Source organism: Budorcas taxicolor, chromosome 12 (assembly GCF_023091745.1).
Source record: "Budorcas taxicolor isolate Tak-1 chromosome 12, Takin1.1, whole genome shotgun sequence".
NCBI classification, from domain to species: Eukaryota; Metazoa; Chordata; class Mammalia; order Artiodactyla; family Bovidae; genus Budorcas; species Budorcas taxicolor.
The window spans coordinates 51,688,769-51,698,213 of NC_068921.1; the positions used below are offsets into that span (position 1 = coordinate 51,688,769).

The 9,445-nt window shown below is 40.2% G+C and overlaps 1 non-coding gene across 1 annotated transcript; it reads right to left on the reverse strand.

The window, feature by feature from the left end:
• Positions 1 to 5,895: 5,895 nt before the first annotated feature.
• On the reverse strand, positions 5,896 to 5,968 carry TRNAS-GGA (transfer RNA serine (anticodon GGA)). The gene has a single exon. It is a non-coding gene; the product is annotated as a tRNA-Ser (tRNA).
• Between the last annotated feature and the right edge of the window lie 3,477 nt (positions 5,969 to 9,445).

Below are 9,445 nucleotides of genomic sequence, written 5' to 3' on the forward strand. Positions count from 1 at the left end.
AGGTTGACTTCATAAGTTACTGGTGTGTAATTTTAAACTGGATGTAAACAAAAAGCCAAATTCTATTTCATGAAAGAGCATGTTGAAACACTTCAATATGAAGTGTTTCTACTGAAACAGTTATACTGGATCCTTCTTAAGTGGAGGATAGAAACACATCATCCAAGGAAAATAGTGATTTAAAAATAAGAGGATCTAAGGAAATAGGCATGTATGTATTCCTTTTCCAAACCCAAATAATACCCTAAGAAGCTGAGAATACGAATATCAGTTTCAATTCAAGGATTCTGAATTCATGGGAGATTTCATCAGGATTTCTGGGTCACTAACCATATCTGGTCAGCTCCCACATGCCTAAACTCCTGCATAAAAATGAGGATTGAAGATGTCCATGCTGCTTGCTCAAGCCAACCCTCTAGTTAATCAGCAAACTCCACCATGTATAGAAACATTATCCCCACCCCTAATATGGTCCCCTTGCGGATGTTGTCCAGTTTGTCCCAAGTGTGCCTTTGAAGATATATGTTCCTCAAGCCACCAGTTTTTGGGTGAGCCCAGCGTGTGTGCCCTGTTCATGTGATAGGACCTCTCTGGTTCCTAGTTATTCCTCAAGTCCCCCCACTGACTCTTTTTTATTTTTAATTGGAGGATAATTGTTCTGCAGTATTGTGATGGCTTCTGCCATACATCAACATGAGTCAGCCATATGTATATATATGCCCCCCCCCCCCCGCCCCTTCCTAAGCTGCCCTTCCACCTCCCTCCTCATCCCATCCCTCTAGGCCATCAGAAAGCACCAGCTTTGAGATCCCTGCATCATACAGCAAAATTCCTACCAGCCATCCACTTTATGTATAGTAATGTATGTTTCAATGCTACTTTTTCAAGTCATCCCAACCCTCTCCCTCCCATACTGTGACCATAAGTCTGTTCTTTACATCTGCATCTCCTCTGTTGCTCTGCAAATAGGATCATCATTATTTCTAGATTCCATATGAAAGTGAAAGTGAAGTTGCTCAGTCGTGTCCGACTCTTTGCGACCCCATGGATGGTAGCCTACCAGGCTCTGCTGTTCATGGGATTTTCCAGGCAAGAATACTGGAGTGGGCTGCCATTTCTTTCTCCAGCATTAATATAGGGTATTTGTCTTTCTCTTTCTAACTTACTTCACTCTGTATGATAGGCTCTAGGTTCATCCACCTCATTAGAACTGGTTCAAATGCAGTCTTTTTAATAGCTGAGTAATATTTCATTGTATATATGTAGCACAGTTTATTTATCCATGCATCTGTCAATGGACATCTAGGTTGCTTCCTTCTCCCAGCAATTGTAAATAGTGCTGAAAAGAACATTGTGGTACATGTGTCTTTTTTAACTATGGTTTCCTGAGGGTGTATACCTAGTACTCCACTAACTCTTAAATTTAATTCCAGCTTGCTTTTCTGGGGCTATGCTTAACTAATCAGTGGTACTTTCACATTTCTAATATAAAAGACTAGAAGTAACTACTTATACAAAAGACTAGAAGTTTCCAATTAAAATGGTCTCCACTGCTTCCAGGGATGGCTGCTGTCAATATATTTATGCTGGCACTGCCAGCAGCCTTTAGCAGGATTCATTGGTCACGCAGCTGCCCTTTAACAGCACAGCAAATTTCAGAATTGTCCCTTAGCTCCCAACAACTTCCAAACACTGCTTCCAATGTTAGTCATAGTCTTTCTGATCCCGTTGTGTCAGTAGCTCTTGTAGGGAAGAGGAAACTGTGATTTAAGAACGTTTGCCGGGGGGGAGGGATAGTTAGGGAGTTTGGAATCGACATGTATACACTGCTATATTTTAAATTGATAACCAAAAGGACCTACTGTATAGCCCAGGAAACCCTGCTTGATGTTATGTGGCAGCCTGGATGGGAGGGGGAATTTGCGGGAGAAGGGATACATGTATATGTATGGCTGAGTTCCTTTGCTGTCCATTGTCCATCACAATATGGTTAATCTGCTATCAGTTATGTTCAGTTCAGTTCAGTTGCTCAGTCGTGTCCGACTCTTTGCAATCAGCTATACTTTGATATAAAATAAAAAGTCTTTTATAAAAAATAATAATGATTCTGGATCCCAGTGTGGCTCTCTTAGCATAAACTCTGGAGACCAGTTCATAGCACTCTGTACCTCACTGTGTTAGTTTTTTACTGCTATATAAAATTACCATAAACTTAGTACTTAAAACAGTATCCATTTATTCCATTGTTCTGTAGATGATAAGTTCAAGTGGACTCAGCTAAATTCTCATGGGGCCAAAATCAAGTTGTTGACTAACTAATCTAAAGGCACAGGAGAGGAATCCACTTTCGTGTTATTGGTAGAACTCTCATCTCCTTCCAGCTCTATGCCTGAAGTCCCTTTCCTTGGTGACTACCAACCAGTGTCCACCCACAGATCCCAGAGGGTGCTCATATTCCTTGATTCTTGGCTCTCTCCATCTTCAAACCAGCAATGACACATCAAATTCCACTTCTGCTTCAAATCTCTCTCACTTCTTCTGCCACCCAGCAGAGAAAATTCTCTGCTTTTAAAGGCTTATGCAATTAAATTAGATCCACCTAGGTAATCTTCCATGTTCTAAGGTCAACCATATCTTATATTATGGCTTCATGTCTTCCCAAAAATGTATGTTCAAGTCCTGTCCCATAGTACCCCCACAATGTGACCTCATTTAGAAACAGGGTCTTTAAGGAGGTAATCAAGTTGAAATGAGGTCATTAAGTTAGACCCTCATCCAATATATGTGTGTGCTCGGTCACTCAGTCAGGTCTGATTCTTTGTGACTCCATGGACTGTAGCTCCCCAGGCTCCGCTGTCCATGGGATTTCTTTCAGATAAGAACACTAGAGTGGGTTGCCATTTCCCTCTCCAAGGGATCTTCTCAACCCAGTGATCAAACCTGCATATCCTGCATTGGCAGGCATGTTCTTTAACACTAAGACACATGGGAAGCCCCCTCATCGAATATAACCAGCATCCTTATAAAAAGGGAGAATTTTGACATAGAGCCTGGCAGAGAAGGAAAATCATATGAAGGCACACAAGGAACATGTCATGTAAAGGCAAAGGTAGAGATTGACTAAAGCAACTGGAAGAGAACAGCAAGGATTATCCACCCCCATCAGAAGCTAGGAAGCGGCAAGGAAGGATTCTACCCAGAGTCTCAGAGGGAGCATGGTCCTGACAACTCCTTATTTTCAGATGTCTAGCTTCTAGAACTGTGAGGCAGTACATTGTTGTTTTAAGCCATCTAATTTGTGGTGCTTTGTTGTGGCAGTCCTAGCAAACTAATATACCATGTAACATTACACAGTCAAGGAAATGCAGCTCATCACATTCACAGGTTCCAGGAATTAGGAGGTGTAAAATGTTGAAGACCCATCCTAGAAGTTTGCCTGCTGTACTGACTCTATAGCCCACTGAAAATCTGAAATCACACTTCCCCTTTGCCACATCCCACCACCACACCAACAGGGCTCTAGTATAATAAGAGTGGATTACACTTGAAAAAGCTGCATGACACAGTCTGTTTCTGAGAAGAAATAATTAGGAAAGTGAAGAAGGGAGACAAGAATAAGGATATTGGAGGAATTCAAAGCCTCTAGAACCTGTAGCTGGAGAAGGAAATGACAACTCACTTCAGTATTCTTGCCTGGAGAATCCCATGCACAGAGGAGTTTGGTAGGTCACAAAGATTTAGAGACAACTGAGTGACTGAGCATGCCTGCACAGCACCTATAGCTACAGCAAATGTTAAAACAGCCCAATTCCTAGCCAGACTGACATAAGTTTTCACATAAAGGTCTATTTGCCTTAGCTCCTATTACCTGATACATGTCTTGCTTTCTACAAAAAAACTCCAGCACATATGAAAAGGAAGGATAAATAACAATCTGAAGAGACAAAGCAGTCCAGACAGGTGTGACATACATGTAAACTTATCAGATAAGGAATTTAAAATAGCTGTATGTTAAGGTCTCTATCCTTTTTATGCTAGAAAAAAAACGAGGTGGCATGCGTGGACAAACAAGTAAAGTGAGTAAAGGTATGGAAACTGAAAGAACTTTTTAAATTGTACAAGTCAAAAACACTGTAACAAAAATGAAAGATTGTTTCAGTGGGCTCATCACTGCACTGGATATGACCAGTAAGGGGGGGGAGGGGAGGGGGAAGAATAGAGTATGCAGGAAAAGTGGGGCAATATCAAAAAGCATAATATATACATAATTGGAATACTAGAAAGAGAAAGGAGGAGAAGAAACATTTGAAGTAACAAATATATTGGCATAAATAAATATCTTTGTAAACGTCTCAATACACAAGCTCATACATGGCTATGGGAGTGGCATAATTTCAGCTTTGGAAGATAATGTCAAACTCTGTCTTAATATTTGTTGTTAATTTACAGCCTCATCAGTTATATGGGAGTTCTGGCTGCTCCACATCCTCACCAACACTTGATTATATCTTTTCTGATGGTTGTATAATGGTATTAATTATGGTTTTACTTTACATTTGACTTACTGCTAAAAGAGTTGAACACTTTCCATGTTGTTGGCTATTTGTACATCCTCTTTTGAAAGTGCCTGGTCAAATCTTACAGCTTCTATTTCATTGTCTGTCTTTAGTTTATTGATTTGTGGGAGTGATTTACACATTCTGAATGTAAATATATTTTCAGTCTATTACTTGTTCACCTTTCCAGTTTGTCCCCTTGGTCCCATGTAGCTGTCAAAAGCCCTCCTGTGTTTTTCAGTCTCTCTGCTACCTCTTTCAAAATCATTAGGTACTTAAAGAAAAACTGGAAAAACTGACCCAAATGCCGGGCTTTCTACTCTGCTGCTGCTGCTGCTGCTGCTAAGTTGCTTCAGTCATGTCCGACTCTGTGCAACCCCATAGAGGGCCGCCCACCAGGCTCTCCCGTCCCTGGGATTCTCCAGGCAAGAACACTGGAGTGGGTTGCCATGTCCCTCTCCAGTGCATGAAAGTGAAAAGTGAAAGTGAAGTCGCTCAGTCGTGTCCAACTCTTAGCAACCCATGGACTGCAGCCCACCAGGCTCCTCCGCCCATGGGATTTGCCAAGCAAGAGTACTGGAGTGGGGTGCCATTGCCTTCTGGACCTCCCTTTTTCCTTAGATTTTGACTCTACAATTTTTTTACTGTCTTATTAGCACACCAATGCTTTCAAGCAAGTACTTTCAGCTTATTTTTTTCACCTTTTAAAGCTGTTTTCAATTTAGAGTTATACTGAATTGCCTTATCAGCCATTACCAGAAGTTGAAGGCCCTAGCAGATGAAGCCTGCAGTCACTCTTTTTGACCTCTTTCCACTCAGCTATAAAGAGCATGAGAGTATATTCGTGACTCCACCTGTAGACACAGAGTAGTGAACTTGACTGTAGTATTTTACCTTCTTTATATTAGGCTACAGTCTTCTTTTATACATAGTACTTAGCACCTTAGCAACATTCTTCAATTTATCTTCTAAACACTAAATGAATATTTAGTTACTTAATTTAGGGATTCTAGTGCTTATCCATGCAAACGTTGCCTAAACAGAAGTCTGATTTTCATTCATTCATATATCCAAATACTTATTGGTGGTTTATATGTACCAAGTGAAAAGTGAAAGTCGCTCAGTCATGTTCCACTCTTTACGACCCCATGGACTATATAGTCCATGGAATTCTCCAGCCAGAATACTGGAGTGGGTAGCCTTTTCCCTCTCTAGGGGATCTTCCCAACCCAGGGATCAAACCCAGGTTTCCCACATTGCAAGTGGTTTCTTTACCAGCTGAACCACAAGGGAAACCCAAGAATACTGGAGTAGGTGGCCTATCCCTTCTCCAGGGGATCTTCCTGACCCAGGAATTGAACTGGGGTCTCCTGCATTCCAGGCAGATTCTTTACCAACTGAGCTATCAGGAAAGCCCTTGTATATACCAAACATTGTTCTAAAAACTGGAACAAGACAGATTAGGATCTCTACCTAGAAGATAGAGACAAAATGAATGCCTGAATAAATCAGAAAATTGACAGAGAGGAAATAAAAATGATTACATATTAACAAATGATATGCAAAGAATTAACATAGATTAATTAATTAACATAGATTAATGTAAGAGAGCAAAGAGGAATCACTTTAAAATGGGACTCATAAAAGTTTTGACTGAAGAGCTGATGTTAAAGCTGAGATCTGGATGATAAAGAGCTACAGCATGAGGGTCAGAGAGAAGAGTGTTTTAGGTAAAGGGATGATTTTGTGCAAAATTGCTGAAGCTAGAACAACTTGGTTTATTCAAAGAGCAGAACAAAGACCAGCATGACTGGAACCTAATGAGTGAAACATAAAATGGTATAAATGAGATGAGTCACAAACTGGAACCAGATCATGGTATACTTTGCATCCAATACGAGAAGTTTACATTTCATTATCATTGTGATAAGAAGTTTTTGAAAAGATTTAAATGTTTTTGACAGATTCTAAGTTACATTTTTAAAACTATTTCTCTGGCTGCTATGTGGATATTATACTGTGTAGGAGTATATTAATTAGTGCTAAATAAAGAAATGCTTTAAAAATCACTTTAGGGTCTTTTAAACAAAGGATATTTTGTTCTAGGAATTGGGTACATAACTGACAGAAGACCTAAGAGTTTGAACAGGGTATGATGAAGCAATGTGAGACTCACTGTAGCCACTGCCACCTCTGGGACTGAGGAAAGCAAGGACAAAGGTAGTATGAACAGGGTTCAGGTGCTGCAGCCACCCAGCTGATCTTAGCATGGAAAGACTTTCCAGTGAAGGTGGTGGAACTATCTGACAGCACCTGGAGTCACAGAGAAAATGTGAGAGAGATACATCACAAAAAGCAGTCTTCCACCAATTGCTTCTATTGACCCAATCTATTCAGAAACCAGAGGTCAAGGGAGGCTGGGAAATTTAGTTCTCTGAGGCACAGAGCTGAACAAGAGTTCAGAGAACAAAAAGACAGTTTACCAGCCCAGGAGACAAAAGTAGAAACACAGAGACTCAGAGAAGACTCATACACTAGGTTAAACGATAGTCGTGGTAGGTTAGACTAGGAGGGCAAAAGTAGAAATGAAAACAAATGAATGAGGTCAGTATACCTGAGATATGATCAACAAAGCTCACTAGGAAAATGGTTGCAGCAAGTGGGATCAAGTATAAACTTAGAGATAACTCCCAGTTTCTTTACTTGAGCAACTGAAGGGACAGTGATAACATTTATCAGCATAAGAAAGACTGAAAAAAAAGAAAATCAGTGGAGTTAAGTTATACCAGAATTAAAAATTCTGTTTGGTCATATTAAATTCAAAGTATCAGTTAGACATCTATGTGGAGAGTTCCAGTAGGTAGTAGGTATTGGATACCTGAATCTAGAATTATGGGAAAATAGCAACACTCAAGACATAGACTTAGGAGTCATTAGCATGTACATTGTTTTGTTTTGTTTCTTAAGTGGGACCACATGAAATTACGATGGGAGAAAAAGTAGAGAGGAGAAGGGTCCTAGGAGCATCCCAATGTTGAATGCTGTTGAGAGGTCAACAAAGATAAAAACAGAGATATAACCATTGTATTGGCAACCCAGAGCTCATTTCAAAATTTGGACAGGAGCCACCTTAACTTAGTTGAGGGGTAAAAAGCCAAATAAGAGTTGTTTGAAGGGAAAATATAAATATCATGTGGAAAAAATAAACTATTTAGAAGAAATTTTGTTTCAAAGGTGAACAGAGAAATGGAACTATAGCCACAGAGAAATGAGTTTTTCTTCTTTTTTGAGACAGGATATTTAAGATGGAAGGGAAATTTCACTGAATATTTGATGGAAATCATCCAGTTGAGAGGTACAGAAGATGCAAGAGACAGAGAGGGAAAACTGGCAGAGCCAAAATATTTTTTAGAAAAATACTACTCAGTCATAAAAAAGAATGCATTTGAGTCAGTTCTACTGAGGTGGATGACCCTAGAGTCTATTATACAGAGTGAAGTAAGTCAGAAAGAGAAAAACAAATATTTTATATTAACGCATGTATATATGGAATCACTTTTCACTTTCATGCATTGCAGAAGGAAATGGCAACCCACTCCAGTGTTCTTGCCTGGAGAATCCCAGGGACGGAGGACCCTGGTAGGCTGCTGTCTCTGGGGTCGCACAGAGTCGGACACAACTGAAGTGACTTAGCAGCAGCGTGGAATCTAGAAGGATGGTACTGACGAATCTATTTGTAGAGCAGCAATGGAGACGCATACATAGAGAACAAACTTACATGTACATTGTACATGTACACCCTTGTCCAAAGGTGGAGGAGAAGAGGGAGAGGATGAGGTGAATGGAGAGAGTAGCATGGATGCATATACACTAACATATGTAAATAGCCACTGGGAATTTTCTGTTTGACTCAGGGAACTCAAACTGGGGCTCTGTAATAACCTAGAGGGGTGGGAATGGGTGGGAGATGGGAGGGAGATTCAAGAGGGAGGGGACATATGTACACCTGTGGTTATTTCATGTTGATGTATGACAGAAATCAAACCAATATTGTAAACCATCAATCAATTAAAAATAAATAAATAATTATTTTTTAAAATTAAGAAAAATTATGATTCAGACCACAATGAATTGAGGGTTTTGACCTTTGATATGCTCAGGGACATTCCATCTACAATAACAAGCCAGAGAGTTGGCTACAGAAGTGTGTGAGTGAAAGTCACTCAGTCATATCCAACTCCTTGCAAGTCCATGGACTGTAGCCTGCCAGGCTCCTCTATCCATGGAATTCTCCAGGCAAGAATACTAGAGTGGGTTGCCAATCCCTTCTTCAGGGGATCTTCCCAACCTGGGGATTGAACCTGGAACTCCTGTATTACAGGCAGAGTCGTTACTGTCTGAGCCAACAGGAAAGTGTGTAGATTGATAGTTTGGAGAGCTTCTGTTTGATTAGTTGTATAAGACAAGGTCATCAGCTACGAGTGAAGGAGAAAGGGGTTATGAGGGAAGTTCTAAAGAGAGTTTGAAACTTTTAAAAAATAAAAAAATAAAATATTCAGAAGATGTATAGTAGGATTTCCCTGTGTGTATGACAGCTTCATTTGAGTTGCTGACTCATAGTGTCTAAGTAGGTGAGTACACCAGAGTGGATGAAGGACTTTGTGAATGTTCAGGCTTTATAATGGTGAACTATGGAAACGAACATCATGAGAAATGCTGGGCTGGAAGAAGCACAAGCTGGAATCAAGATTGCTGGGAGAAACATCAATAACCTCAGATATGCAGATGACACCACCATTATGGCAGAAAGTGAAGAGGAGCTAAAAAGCCTCTTGATGAAAGTGAAAGAGAAGAGCGAAAAGGTTGGCTTAAAGCTCAACATTCAGAAA